Raw genomic sequence first — 16301 nt, 5'->3', positions numbered from 1 at the left:
TAAGCCCATCTGCCCTCACTTGGTTCCAAAGCTAACTAACTGACACCAAGCCATAAAATGGCCACAAGACATCTCATCACTACTGCCAGTCACATTAGAGGTACCCCAAGGCTCTATTCTTGGACCCCTTCTTTTCAATATCTTCATCAACAATCTCCACACAGTTGCTTTAATACAATATGCAGATGACTCCTCACTAATATATGCAGCCCACACCCTACAAGAACTGCAAGAGAAAACACAAAAATCATTCTCAGCAGTGGAAGCATGGCTTGCTAATGCCTAACACATACTCAACCCAAATAAAACCAAGCTAATAATCTTCCAACCTACTAAAGCCACTAACCCCAATCCAACTTTTCCATAATTGCTGCAAATAGGACTACAATAAAACCCACTACATAGACCAAACTCCTAGGTGTCATCATTGATCACAACATGAGATTCAACCAACATGTATCTCAAACTGTTAAAAAAGCACACATAAATTAGGTACTCTATGTAAAAACAAACACTTCCTGACCAGCAATACCAACGTAGCCATTACAAGAACTCACCTATTATCAACATATCTCTGTGCCTCACCAATACTCACAAACCTCAGAAAATCTGACCTAGGTAAACTAGAAACATGCTATAACAAAATAGGTAAATTTCCCAATGACTCCCCATACAGAACACATCAATGTCTAGTACTAATAAAGTTATCTTGGTTAGAATTCCCATATCTTCTTCTCTATATCCAGCTGATAATTGCACACAAATTACTTAACCAACCAAGTAAAACACCTATCCTACAAAACCTACTACAACAATATTCTAACACTGGAATATTATGTTCCACCAACAAATCCTTAGCAAAAGTTACAGTTCTACAAAAGTCCCATGTGATGCCCTCTACTCTAATTATATAGCTAAAATCTTGAACTCCCTACCACTAGAACTTAGAACACTAACATTACCCACTTTAAAGAAATGCTCAAGGAACATTTGACGAACAAATGGCTATGCTTATGTAATACCCCAGGATAAGACACACTACTCTCATTTGACTTTCACTATCCACAATTATTTCACTTCCTTCCTATTACTCTAACACTCTTACGAATCTATTGATCATTTCTGCAATCAATGTCTACCATCACTCTAACTACTGTCTTTCTAATTCAAATATTAACATCACATTAATAACTCTAGCTCTTTAATAAAGTATCCTTTATATCAATACATTCTTCTAGTCTCTACATGTTCTGCACCCTTAATTTCTTAGTATTGTCTACCATAAACTAATTCTACCTGTACTTTTGAACTTTCTGCTTGACACAATTATATAATTCTTCTCTTCATCTCTGCTTATTACTAACTTCTGTTTTTACCACTTGTAACTACCTCCTCTTTCCACTCATATCCTATGAAACTTTAAACCTGACTATGTACTATTATGTCTATTCACATCCTACTCAAAATTGTTTCACACCTAAAATCAGTGTTGTGCTAGTCACTTATAAAATTAATAATTTATTTATTTATCTCCAGTTTGATGACAGAGGAGGTCCACTGGGCCCAAGGAGCCCGTTTTCATTGGAGAAAAGCTCCATAATACATAGTAGAAATAGTAACAGTTAAGCAAATAGCAAATAATATATAGTAAAACATAAGCAAAATAATAGTTAAGCAAATAGTAAATATTATATAGTAAAACATAAGCAAAGTAAAATAGTAACATAGTATAATATATATTTACATGTTTATACATTAGAGACCAGTAGTACATAGTCACTATTGTACTGAGGTTGTAAATTATTTGAGAATGGTATAAAAGTAACATTTATAAGAAAACAGTAAATAAGATTTATCCCCTATAGGGTAAGGCGGAAGGTACTTTATGTATATGGATGTATTTATGTATTAGGCAGGATTAGGTAGGTAGAGTGCAATTGCATTTCCATTTATCGGAGAAGTAGGAATGGAGCTGGGTTTTCAAGTTTTCAAAGTTTTCAGAAATTCTTAGAGAAGGAGGTAGAGAGTTACTATTACTAGTTAATTTTAAGTGAAAGTAATATATTGCTAATACTTATTACTTTTCTAAAAAATAATATATTACTATTACTAGTTACTAACTAAAGTAGCTAGTTACTGGTAAGTTACTTTTACATAAGTATAGTTTATCAATTGTCATATTCTGATTTACTCAGTACTTGTGTATGAGGAATACATGCTTACTGCACAGGAATATGAGTGTATTAAAGTTGTATACACAGTGTTACAATAATGATGAATAACTTTTTACAGTTTACAAAGTCCCCAGACTAGTCTTTATAGTCAGAGTCATGACTTAATACTTAAACAAACATATGCACAGCCAGCAACACAAGACCCATAACAAGTTGCAACCCATCAAATTTTCAACAATGTACATTAGGCTAATCTGCTAAAACTAATGCTGAGGATGCAAAAATGCTTACAAAAATGTCATATAGCTCTAACAAGGCTGTTAACACAACAAAGTCAACCAAAATATCACTTTATATAACTATTCACAATGACTACACAATGACTACACATTTCTGTTGGCTCGAAGAAGGAGCAACTTTTCAAAGTGTTTGTCGGTGAGTCTATTTCTTCTTGCAGTTAACACTTATCCACCAAGGCTAAATAGGCATTCAACAGGTGCACTAGATGGCAGAGCTGTATTAGTGTTCAGAAATATCTTCTTGACTATAGGGTAACTGTTGAGAGAAGATATTTCTTTGGAATGGTCAGCCAGATATATGTTCATCTGAGAAGATATGCTGACACTGGCTGGCGTCGACTCTTTGAAGCTGAATATGCTGTCTTTGGCAGTTAATGCAGAAGCTTCAGATGACCCATGTGCAGGTTCATTAAGTTTCTGCATGGCATCAAGGAGCAGAGCCTTGCCTCTAAGTTTCTGCTCTTCACTGTCCATCCATCGCAAACAGAACTGTGGATGCCATATGCTAGCCAGAATGAGCTCTTCATGCTCCAAAAGGTGATTGAAGCGAGCCTCAGTGCCTTTAATAAGAGCATCAGCTAGTGGCACAACAATGTTTACAAACTGCCTGACGTTGGACAACTTGTTTTTCAGGCACATAATGGTGGGGTTCAGGATTCCCATGAAGCTTTTCAGCTCTGACTGCAGGATGTCCAGAACCATTGCTAGGGGCTGCACTGCTTGCACAAACACAGCAACAAAGGTAATTTCTGCAGGCCTGAAGATAGCATTTCCAATCTGTTCACATATCATATTCAGCAAGCCATCACCCTGAGTTGCAATGAGGTAAATTCTCTCCATCGCATAGAAAGTAGGATTCCATCGTGTTGCATTGAGAATAATCAATGCCAGATCACACTTATTTCGAACCACCTCAGCAGCTTGGGTACTGCAACTAGCATTGTTCCAAGCAGCACAGCATTTGGCCATGGTGCTTCGCATGATCTTTTTATACTGTGCATCATTACAAGCAGATTCAGCATCTTGCACAACAACTCAATTCAACGTGTGTGCTGCACATCTCAGATGGGGTGGCAGTGAATAGGTGTTCTCACTTTGCCCTGACTGACTCAGCATGGCTGTCATGCTGTTATAAATCACTTTACCATCATCATCCTTACCTTTGGACAGAATGCTTGTAGTCTCAGATCTCTCACATTCTGAGAAGACAGTGAAAGCCTTTACAAAATTGCTGCCATTGTCAGTAATTGTTCCTCACACCTGATCTATCATGTACTTGATGGGAATACTCTCAAGAGTTGATGCTATGAGATCATATGTATGTCTCCCCTGTAATCTGCAGCATCACAAAGCAGTTGACTTTCTTTGAAGTGTGTTGCAGTCAAACCAGTGGGTGGTAATGCCAAAGAAACTACGATTCTGATGGGTCCAAATGTCAGCCGTAGTGTGCTGCTTACTATCAACATTCGTGCTGGAAGAAGCTGCAAGCATGTTCTTCTCATTCGTAAGCATATTCACGTACTTTCCTATAAGATCATATTTCTGAAAAATCTCTGTGGTTTTGCTTAAAGTTAAATCACTGTCTCAAAGCAAAATCTTTCTCACTGCATCATTATTAACACTGCACACAAGCTTGTCTTTTGCCAACTCATCTCTCAGATCACCAAATCTGCATGTTTTTGCCTTGTTCTTAAGTCAGTCATATGTGCTGCAAAAGTTTCACCAGGCTTTTGATATCTTGCGTAAAATAATGCCTTTCTGCTGTAATATTCATTTGAGGGTTGCACATTTCTCTAAATTTACATTTAAAGCACTCAGAGTCTTCTCATGTTTCAGCCTGTACCACAGTATGGCAGCCTTCCCCCTTTCTCTGCATAAACAGCAGGTGCATACACAAATGAATGTTCTCTCTCAATGGCTTCTGAACCAGCTAAATTGAGCAGAATAAATGTTTTTTAATGTGCATCTTTATCAGAAAAAGCAGCCTGTATAAAAATATCATATTCTTGCTCAAGCACTCTCAAATTTACAGCAATATTATTATCAAACACAAGCGATCTGGTCTGTGAAATCCCTCTGCCATGCCAAATAAGTGTCAAGCACACACCAGGTACTTGTAATTATATTCAGCTGCACAACAGTCTCTTTGAAATAACTGTACTCTTTGAAAAGACTGTACTGTAATACCGCACACACCGCCAACACTTTAAATACTTTGAATAGCTTTAGTTAATGCAAAAAAGTAGTAAATTGTGAAAAAATGCAGTTGTTTTCTCTTTTTTGAACATTTTATATGATTCGGATATTGTTTCAAATGTTTTCATAAGTATTTTAAGCACTTTTTTCAATATGTTGCAATTTTGAACATTTTGTTTATTCAGTAATTGGTCTGGAATGCTTTGCTTTATATTCATTGCGGGAAAAATCATTTAAATGAGTTTAAGAACCTGGAAATATTTTCTGACCTGTTTACAAATTGGTTGCACGTCGGTTTAGCTATTCTTGTATATTCCTCCATTTCTGACTGTGTGCCTCATGGTTTTAAGAAGTTTTGACTTTGGATCCCATTCTGACAACATGTCACGCATCTGGTGTATTCAAATAAAATGATGAGGCATGGGTGTTCATTTAAGATATTTATAACACACAAACACATCAGGATGGATGACTGGAACATAAAACTTAAAACGAGCTAGCTAACTGACTGACTGCTACACACATACACGGTTTCACTCCAGCTGCTTACACAAAATGGCACATGCTCAGTACTTTTTATGCATGTGCCCATGAACTACAGTGGCTTTAAAAGTACAACACACACACACTATGATCTACACTGCCTGTGTTCGAGTGGGTTTCCTCAGGATGTAAAGGTTTCCTCCCACATGCTTAAGACATGCTACAGGTTTATTAGACATTCTAAATTGGCCTTATGTGTGAGTGTGTGTATGCATGTGTCTTCTGAAAAGGCTGGGCACTGGGCTGGCAACTCAACAATGTAAAACTCCACTGCCACTTGTTCTGCAGACTGATGTTCCACTGTGGTGATCCCTAACATGCACAGCCAAAAGGAAAAGAAGACTAGTCTTTATAGATAGTCACAGATAATAATTAAACAAAACCAGCCAGCAGCACAAGACCTATAAAAATCACAGTTTGTCTATTTTCAGCAACTAAAAATCAAAAATCGAAAAGAATTTTAAATAGAACATAACAAAAAATTGTCAAGACAAAAGTTGGCTGATCATAGAGCTACTTTAAGAGTCCTGCTTGGTGCAGTGGGTTAATCATAGATCCACTTTAAGAGACCTACTTAGTGTAGTGGGTTGGGGCATCAGGTGCTCGAGTGATGAGTTTGGTTCCCACTGATGGTTGTATGAAGAACCAATGCCATTTACTATTCTGCAAGGTAAGGATATGATCTCTAACAGGCTAGAATTGTTCCAGTATTAAGGGATATTTTAGTGGGCGAGAGTCCCACAGTACTAGGGCAGGGATAGAGTCTGATCATCATTAGCTTTCACCTCCTTGCAGTGCTAAAAAAAATTAAGTAAATTTTGCTCCAGACTAATTCTAATGATCTGTTACGAATCCTACATACTATGACTTGTGCCAACATTATGTTGTCATTTTTTATCCAAATTGCCACTTCAAAGTGTCTGTTACCTCCTAACATCTGATTGCTATCCATACTATAGAGGGACCCCAGAAGTTTTACATCACTCTTTAGATGGCTATATCACCCACATTGAGAACCACTGGTTTAATCAAAAGTAACTAATTTTGTGCCCACTGAATGGCTCACAATGACGGTTATCCCACTCCACAAAGGGGGAGCCACCACAGACCCTGGGAACTACCGCCACATTAGCCTGACGAGCCTGGTCTGCAAGGCCATGGAATGTATCATCATGGAACTTATAAACAAAGGCATTGGTAATCTCCAAACTCTGGACTCCACCCAGTTTGGGTTTGCAAAAGGCAGATCATGTCTCCTAAACCTGAAAGACTTCTTTGAAGCAGTCACCAAAGCCATAGATGAGGGTAAGGTGGTTCACACAGCCTGTTTAGATCTTGCCAAGGCTTTCAACACCATTCCCCACTCTGGAATTATAGATAAACTCACTAAACTAGGTATAAATCCCTATGTCACAGGATGGATTGCCAACTGGCTCACTGACAGAACCCACACTGTGAAAGTAGCAGACTCCAAATCCGACTTCAGACCAGTGACAAGTGGAGCACCATGGCGTTCAGTCCTTCATCCTCTCTTGTTTGGTATCTACTTCTCTGAAGTATAGGCTAACACAGAAGGTCTTTGGCTAATGAAGTTCGCAGATGACTGCAAACTAGAAGCCATAATCGAAACTCCTAACTATGTGGACATCCTACAAAAGGGCCTCAGTGAGACAGATGCCTGGTGTCAAAGCCATGGCCTCAAGCTCAATGCCAAAAAGTGTATTGCCATTCCCTTTGGTAAAAACTCTGTACCCATGAACTACCACATAGGTGGTAGTCTACTTACACCGAAAGTGTGATAAGAGACCTTGGGACACAGGTGGACAATAGTCTGTTCTTTGATAATCACATTGCCACAGTAGTCAGGAAATCCTTCTATGTGGCACACCTCATCACAAAAGGTTTCTCATCCAGGAAAAAAGAGGTCATTGTTCCCCTCTACTCATCACTCGTTAGACCCATTATAGAGTACAATGCCCCTTTAGGTATGTACTCACAAGACATCTATGGCAACTGGAAAGGCCGCAGAAATACCTCACAAAGAGGATTACTGGCCTCAAACAGATGCCCTATGCAGACCATCTAAAAAAATTCCAGCTTTACTCCATTGCATATATCGCCTACTCAGAGGCGATCTCTGCCTAACATACAAAGCTATGTCAAACCCAGAGCTGTGGGACATGCTCCACTTAAAGAAATCCCAATCCCTTCAAGCTACACCCTCTAGGGGCCTAAACCTTGTCACCACAATAAACAGAACATGCTGGAGGGATAGATTCCTGTCCCAGAGACTTCCCATACTCTGGAACAAACTACCTATCTATATCAAACTAAGCTCCTCATTAGCAATCTTCAAGAAAAATCTTGATGATTGGATGGAAAATAGGAACTTCACCCCAGGGATCACTTCTGTGGTTCTGCTCGACAGGGACACAGGAAAATAATTTTCTTAGGTGGCGAAAGCCAGGGTACCTTTTTGGCTAGGCTTATATAGGCCCTAGTGCCAATAGCCTAGTACCTTCCTATGAACCTATGAACCTATGAACCTAGGAACTCAGAAGTAACTCACATTTAAGTTACTAGTTACTAAAAAAAAGTAACATATTACTATTACTAGTTATTATTTTGAAAAAGTAACTAGTTATATTACTAGTTACTAGAAATTGTAATATATTACTCCCATCACTGCACCTAATTTGCCTCTATGCTTGTATTCACTAGAAAATGTTACTTTTCTCCTTTAAATATTTTATTACTTATAGACTGACTTGTCTTGTAAAAATCTTATCATGTAAATGTTGTCTGTTTCCAGTAAACAAATGTAAAATAAAATAAATAAAATAAAAAATAAAATTATTCACGGCATCAGTGTTATACCTTAGTATAGCCATCTGTGGAAACTGGAGCTTGGAAGTCAATTATACCTTCCCTTAGGAGGGTATAATTAGCTTTGATGAAGTTTTTTTAGCCTGACATCTCCTTTGGGAGGTTTTGATGCTATTGCTACTTCAAAAATGACTGATTTATGGTTGGATTTAACCAGTGTGGGGCTTACACTTTAAGCATTGCATTGGTCACTCATACTGGTGAGAACCAGGTCTAGAATATTGGAGTCCCTTGTAGGCTTATGCACTATTTGTTCCAGGCCATTTGAGTTTAGGATGATGCACTACTTATTCCAGGGCATTTGAGTTAACAATGTCCAGCAACTTTTATGGGAGCGAGTTTGGTCTTGTATAAGTTTCCCAATTAATGGAAGGATAGTGAAGTCACCCCATGACTAGGGTGTTGGATTGTACCTTAATTGTCCCAAGTAGGTCTAAATAAGTCATCTGGTCATCTTCGTTCAAGGAATGGGACCTGTAACTGATGATGACCTGAAGGGGGGTCTTACCAATGGTAATTTTGACTTGGAGTAGCTCCATAGAGCTTTCTTGTCTAACCTGTCTAGAGGTGTAATTATCTTTAATGAAGATAGATACTCCACCTCCTTTGGTTCTCACACTTTCAATTTGCGGTCTGAAAGTGTGGAAGGCATTGTAGCCTTGCAAGGCCAGTGTACTTTCTGTGGCCTTCAGCCAGGTTTCTGTGACTGCACAGATGTCATCATAGGTTCATAGGTTCATAGGTAGATACTAGGCTATCTGCCCTAGGGCATTTATAAGCCTAGCCAGAGTATATTTGGCTTCTGCCTCCCTATTAGATTAGCCTACTGTGCCTCTGTAAAGTAGGTCACAGAAGGTACCCTTTTAAGATTAGTTTACTGTGCCTCTGTCTAGCAGGGACACAGAAGAGATCCCAGGGGTGAATTTGCGATTTCCCATCCACGCGTCCAGATTTCGCTTGAAGAGGGTCAGCGAGGAGCTATGTCTAACATGAATTGGGATTCTATTCCAGAGTGAGGGGAGCCTCTGGGAAATGAATCTGTCCCTCCAGCATGTCCTATTTATTTTTGTGCTGAGGTTTAGGTCCCTGGAGCGTGTAGCTCTAAAGGACTTAGATTTTTTGAGGTGGAGCATGTCCATTAATTCTGGGTTTGACATGGCTTTGTACGTCAGGCATAGATTGCCTCTGAGTAGGTGGTAAGCAACTGAGTAGAGCTGGAGTTTCTTTAGTCGAGCTGCATAGGACATCTGTTTGTAGCCCATGATCCTCTTGGTGAGGTACTTTTGGGGTCTCTCCAGTTGCTGCAGGTGTCAGGTAAGGTACATCCCAAAAGGGGCATTGTATTCAATTATGGGCCTGATGAGTGATGAGTAGAGGGGCACAATGACCTCTCTTGATCTAGATGCAAACCCTTTTGTGATAAGGTGGGCTATATAGAAGGTCTTTCTAACCACTTTGGCAATGTGATTATCAAAGGAGAGATTACTATCTATGTTGGTCCCCAAATCTCTAATTGCTTCTTCCGTACTTAATGGATTACCACCTATGTGGTAATTTGTGGGTACCTTGTTTTTCACAAAGGGGATGACTATGCACTTTTTAGCATTTAGCTTGAGGCCGTGGCTCTGGCACCAAGCATCCGTCTCTGTGAGACCCTTTTGGAGGATGCTTGTGTCAGCTGGAGATTCAATTATGGCCCCCAGTTTGCAGTCATCTGCGAACTTTGTCAGCCATAATCCCCCCGTGTTAGCCTGAACCTCAGAGAAGTAAATACCGAACAAGAGAGGTCCCAGACCTGAGCCCTGTGGGATGCCACTTGTAACTGGTTTGGATTCGGACATGGCACCTGCGATTCTGACCATGTGGGTTATATCTCTGAGCCAGTTTGCAACCCATCTTGTGATATAGGGGTTGATATTTAAGCTGGTAAGCTTATTTATGATGCCCGAGTGGGGTATTGTGTCGAAGGCTTTTGCGAGGTCCAGGTAGGCTGTATGGACTACTTTGCCCTCATCTATGGCTTTGGTAACTGTTTCAAAGAAATCAACTAGGTTTAAGAGGCAAGATCTGCCCTTAACAAAGCCAAATTGGGTAGGGTCCTGTGTCTGGAGGCTCCCAATGTCTTTGTTTATGAGTTCCATGATAATATGCTCCATAGCTTTACAGACCAGACTAGTCAGGCTTATGGGGCGATAGTTTCCAGGGTCTATTGTGGCACCACCTTTGTGGAGTGGGACCACTGTAGCTGTACACCATTCTTTGGGTACATATCCTGTAGTAAGGCTAAGTTTGAACAGTGACTTAATGTGAGGGTTCAGTTCTTCTTGGAGCTCATGTAAGACACAACCTGGGACACCGTCCGGTCCCATAGATGCTGTGTTTTTTGCTTTGGAGAGGGCAGCTTTCACCTGTGCATCTGTGATGTCAGGGAGGTTACATTCAGTTGGGATAGGCATTTGCTCCTTTGGGGGAGAAGTTTGCGCTGAATCTGTCTGCCAGGATGTTGGCTATGTCTGTAGGTTCAGTATATTTTGTACCGTTATGCAACAATTCAGATCATATCTGGGAGTTTCCGCCCATGTTCCTGACATAACTAAAGAAGGCCTTGTGATTATCTTTAGTGTCTAGGGCAATTTTTCTTTTGAAGCTGGCCTTTGATGATTTTATGAGGGATCGAAGTTTCTTGCTAATACTGATCAGAGATGCCTTCCCTTTTTGGGATTTTGCTCTGTCATGTAGTAGCTTCCTCCTTCTGTTGTATAGCTTATTTATGGCTGGGGTCCACCAGACTGGTCTCCTGTTTTTGGAGGAGTGAGTCTTGGTTTTATTTGGGATAGCACGATCCATGCATTCCTGCAGGTGCTCATAGAATGCATTTGTAAAGGATTCTGTGGATTGGGCTGTATTATCCTCTGGCCCAGGGGCTTTGAAGGATTCCACCTCAGTCTTGAGAAGTTCAAAGTTAGCTTTTGAGAAATTCTTTACAGTGATTTTGTTGGCTGGGGGTGGGGACGGGATATGGATGTCCAGGGAAATTTGTTTATGGTCTGATCTTACCAATGAGGGGTTTACCTCTGGTGTGGAACATAGAGTCCCCATGTTGGTGATGACCAGGTCCAATATGTTGTTCCCTCTTGTGGGAGTGGTGACCAGTTGTTCCATTGCGTTAGAGTTTATAAATTCAAGGAACCGTTGGGCGAGGGTGTTTGGGCTTGAGTAGTTTTCCCAGTCAATGCTTGGGTAGCTGAAGTCACCCAATAACATAGTGTTTGGAGAGACCTTCATATTCTCCAGTGTTCTCAGGAATGCCAAGTGGGGTTCCTGTAATAGGGAGGGTGTTCTGTAGCAGGCTACAAACTGAAAGGCAGTTTTGCCTGCTGTTAGTTGCACATGGATGGTTTCTGATGCTTTGTGCAGTGCCACTAACCTGGAGGTGTAGGTATTTTTGATGAATATAGATACTCCCCCTCCTTTTGTACTTCGGTCCGAGTTTTGGGGCCGAAACGCATGGTATGAGTTATAACCTGGTAGTGCTGGGGTGCTCTCAGGAGCCTTGAACCAGGTTTCTGTTACTGCACAGACATCGATTTTCTCCATACTGAGGAGAGCCTCAAGTGCATGCATCTTGAGGTTTAGACTTCTGGCATTGAGTAGCATTACCTTTAGTTTTTTTATCCTTGGGTTGTCTATGGAGGTGGGTTTGTCCTTTGAGCCTTGCATAAAAAAGGCACTATGGGGGTGGCAAGAGCCTTGGCCAGTATATGAAAGCCTAAGGGTGGCAGGTGTAAGCCGTCCCTAGTGAAGCAACGTGGCTTGTCGAGCATGTCATCCCAGGCTGACAGACACTGGATCCCCTTTGAATGACACCAGTACTTTAGCCAATTATTGAAACTGATCATTTTGTCCTTATACTGTGGCATCATTCTTGGTGAGGGCAAATATGCATCTTCAATCTGTTCAGCTCTTGCCAGTGGTGAGAATCAAACCCTGCATCATGTGGTTGAATGGCATAGACCTTAACCACTGTACCATTGCCCTTCATCTTCTGTGAATCCTTGCACCAGACAGACAGCTGACCATAACCTTTTCCTTGTTCAACCTGGTGAGTGGGGTATCTGTATGTCTCACTATAGTCACCTATAACTAAAACATTTGGAATAGTTGTGCATTTCCTTAAGGGCTTATTTGATAAGACACAGGTGCTAGTGTTTTTATGTGTATCGGGTAATTTGGGTGTTGTATTAGGTGCAGCATGTTTGTGCTTTGGCGGTCTCTGGTGTTTAGGTAGGTTTCTGGAGAGTACCTCTGCATATGAAGGTTTGTGTGTCGGGTGCATATTATGAACAGGAGTCATGGTGTGTGAGCTGATAACCTGTTTAGTGTTGCTGTTCTGTGTGCAAGAGAGCAGTGATTTCAGATTCTTAGTGTAGGAGCATCTCTTGCAAAATGAACTTGAGTGATTTAGGAGTAAGGGGTTGTCAATGTACATGAGGCAGTTACTACATTGCCTCAAAAAACCCATATCCACCAGGCTGGCAAAAGAAACAGAGGAAAACTGACAGTCCATAATGCAAGGTTTGAACTTGGTATATCAGCAGATAAGGAGAAAAGGATAGGCGTATCAGGCAGGAAGCTATTTTAGGGTGACTAACCTATGGGGAGTACAGTAGGAAGTCTATAAAAGAGAGGATCTATAGGGTCTAATGTCGACGGGTAAGATGTAAAATCTCTACTGGGTGGTTCATTGAACAGCTGAGAGCTATTCAAGAAATGCTCTGCTAGATAGCACTTCAAAAGGAAAGTACTTGTAATGGAGCTTTTACGTCTATAACTGCCAAGATTTACCCCCTTTGCATGACCCAATGGTGCACTGCACACAAGCAAAAGCAAAGCAGTTAAAGCTAACACAAAGAAACCAATGAAAAAGCTCAAACTGAGCACTACATCGATAAAATAGCTCAAACTGAACCCTGAACCAGTAACCTTCAATTAGATTGTCCTACTATATGCTTCTGCCACAAAGGTACAGGAGAGCTTCTCCAAAGAAATATGCTCTGATTTGTAGTGCTCAATCTACAAACGGAACTATGGTCAACAGAAGTGCAACAGAACAACAGAAAGAAAGCAGGATATTTTTTTTTTATTAAACAAGCAACAGTGAAAAAGCAGCATAGCTTTTCTTGAATTAATAGCAACAGAATAAAGCAGCAGAAACAGATATTTTCTTAAATTAAGTAAAATCAGCAGTTGGCGTAAAATACAGCCAAAGTGCAACAAATGCAACAGTAAAATATAGTGCAAAGCAGCAGCAAACAGTACATTTTTAAAACTGTTGAAGTACAGGCACAGTATACAAGAGAAGTGCAAAGAAAAAATACTTAGAGCCCTTTTGTGGGTTTCCCAGCTCAGAAAGACCAGGTAAACACTTACAGCCACTAGATAAATAATCCTAGTCCTCTTAATGTAAAAGCACAGTAATAGAGTATCTGGAGTGAAGTGCTACCACAAACAAACTTAAAGATATGGATACAGCAGTGTACCTTAAACAGCTCATAAAAGTGTGACTATTCAGTAAAAGTACTTTGCTATGTATAAATGAGCCAAGAGTCACTCAATTGTATAGAATTTATAAAGGCATTAAGAACAAGATAAGGTGATTAATAAGCTCTCCAGCCATAAAACTACATGCAGAAATCTCAAGTGTTTCCTCAACCTAGACAAACCAGGCTACCTCACAGTGCACTAGAAGGAAAATCCACTGACCTTCATGAGAAAACAAGTGTTTGCTAGAGTGTAAAAACTTTATCCAACAAGTAGGTAGATAATGAATTCAGATGAAGTAAATCAGGACAACAGACAGTAACAGGCAAAATGCACTTTTTCGATATAAGCACAAGGAAAGACAAATAAATAATTCAAATAAAAAAATTCAAGATATCAGCAGCAATATAAAAAGGGAGGAGCTTATTAAGCTCACTTTACATTAGGGATGGGAAGCTAAAAATCAGCAGGTTATAAAGAAGACAGAGAAAAACAGGAGGGTGAGTGGGAAACCCTAGCAGGGAATCACCAGCAGTGCTATACCTTATGAAGGGTTGAAATCCTTCAGACAAAGACAAAGGCACATAATTTAACTTTGTATTTAAGTATTACTCAGGAGACAATTCAAATTAACCATTGGAAAACAACATGTAAAATATGAGCTTAGGTAATTTAAGCGTCTGTCTCTCACACAGAATAAAATCATCAGACCAAGATTTCTTAAAGCAGAAAACAAAATCGAGCAGGTAAGATAAAATGCAGCTCTAACAGTCAAAGACAAAAAAATATACGTTTGCTTTCTCACCCAGCAGGAAATCACCTGCAGTGCTATACCTTATGAAGGCTTGAAATCCTTCAGACAAACACCTTCCACCTCTAAACTTTCAAGTATATTACATGGCTCCCTGCATTTGAAATACCGACTGATGACAAGCCGGAAAAAAAAAAAACAGAAAACACAGGAGTAGAGCGAGTCTCGAAAAATCACTCTTCTCTTTTAAACATTACCTCTGCACCCCTCCCCCAAAACTTATATATGCCAACTCTGAGACACCAGACCTTGGAGAAAATGAAATATTCTGAGAAATGGCATCTTGAACTTAGTATGTGAAAGCCCATTCTTTTGGCTATTCAGTCCCCATATTTAGGGACTCGCTGTAGCTGGTCCCAACATTTCAAATGGTACCAAATTACATCCCTAAAACAGGAATTTTCACAAATACACTGGCAACAATTCCTCCAAAACACAAAACTTGCCATTCTTGCAGCCTTCCTAACAGCCATACTCTTCAAAATGTAGGATAAATGTTTCTCCAAAGTAACCCAGCTACTTAGGCACATACATAATAAATGTCACAAAAGAGAACTTAAAGCCTTATTCAAACTGAGAGATGAAGCCTTGCCCAAATTAGAAAACTGTCAATCCCTCTGAAACCAGGGGCAAGTTTACTTCCCTCAGAAACCTGCCCAAAGAGAATCACCAGTAGACATAACGCTCACTTCCTTTTCTCCACTCAAAATTCACCAATTAATGGCCTGAAAAAACATTTTGGAACCACATTAAGTATCAGAAAGAAGTCCATTAAGCACTGGTTGAATAGGTTTGCTTGTGTTTTCCCTCCTTTACAGAAAAATGTTCATAGAATTCACATTTAATACTTGACTACTGCTCCAATGCAGAACAATTACATATGTCTTTTCACAACATAGTATGTTTTACATATCTACTGTATTCACAGCTGAATAACTGCAGGTTTTATACAACTGTGTATATTCTACAGCTTGTTGTATTTCTTCAAAAATACAGTTATGAGTTTATATACAGTTCTAATGTGTCTTCTAAAACTGATTGCATGCTAGTAGCTCATGACATACCTGCTGGCCGCTACATGCTTGAAAAAAACCCTAGCTCACTTTTCTATGTACTCCACCAAACACCTGACTTTATAAAACTTTATAGCCCTACCAGAATTTAAATTCTCACCAATTCTAAGTTCACAACCTTAGTCCTTGTTCCCTTACTCTAAACCTTCACCTACCCAGCCCTAAAATCTCCAACCACTGCCTAAACCTAAAATTCCACATGCTTAACCTAAATTACCCAGTCATTCCCTAAACATAAAACTTCCCTCCATCTCCCTAAACCTAAAACTACCTTCCCGCTCCCTAAATAAAATTTCCCTCTTGCTCCCTCACTCTAAAAAACACAAGAAACAATGTCTACAGTTAGTGGGATTTTGCTTTAGTGTCCTGAATGTACGCATAAAGATTTAAAAAGTAAAAAGCTAAGAAGTCATGGACATTCAGAAGTTGTTGTTGTTTGTCTTTCTTCTTTTCCCGGTTAGGGGTCGCCACAGTGGAACTCCAGTCCGCTAATGATTGGCAGTAGATTTTCACAAACGCCAAGGTGCCTGCTCAATGTTCAACCTTCAATGAAGGCATGCCCATTTAATGTAGCTAAAACAATGGTATATCCTTAAGAAGTCATTTCCATATATACCATGGGCCTCCAGTACAAGAGGTTTGAGGTGCTTCATAGTGAAGACTCTAGCTTGTGTGGGTCTTTCTTGCAATTTTTACTGAATGGTCTGTCAGTGTGACCTTTTTACCCTTTGGTTTGGCTGTTGTTTGCGATATTTTGCAGGCAGCCTTTTGTTTATGG

This window comes from Protopterus annectens, chromosome 4.part0 (assembly GCF_019279795.1).
Source record: "Protopterus annectens isolate FY-2018-M chromosome 4.part0, PAN1.0, whole genome shotgun sequence".
NCBI lineage: Eukaryota > Metazoa > Chordata > Ceratodontiformes > Protopteridae > Protopterus > Protopterus annectens.
The sequence above is the reverse complement of the archived record's forward strand: the minus strand, read 5'-3'. Positions refer to the sequence as shown.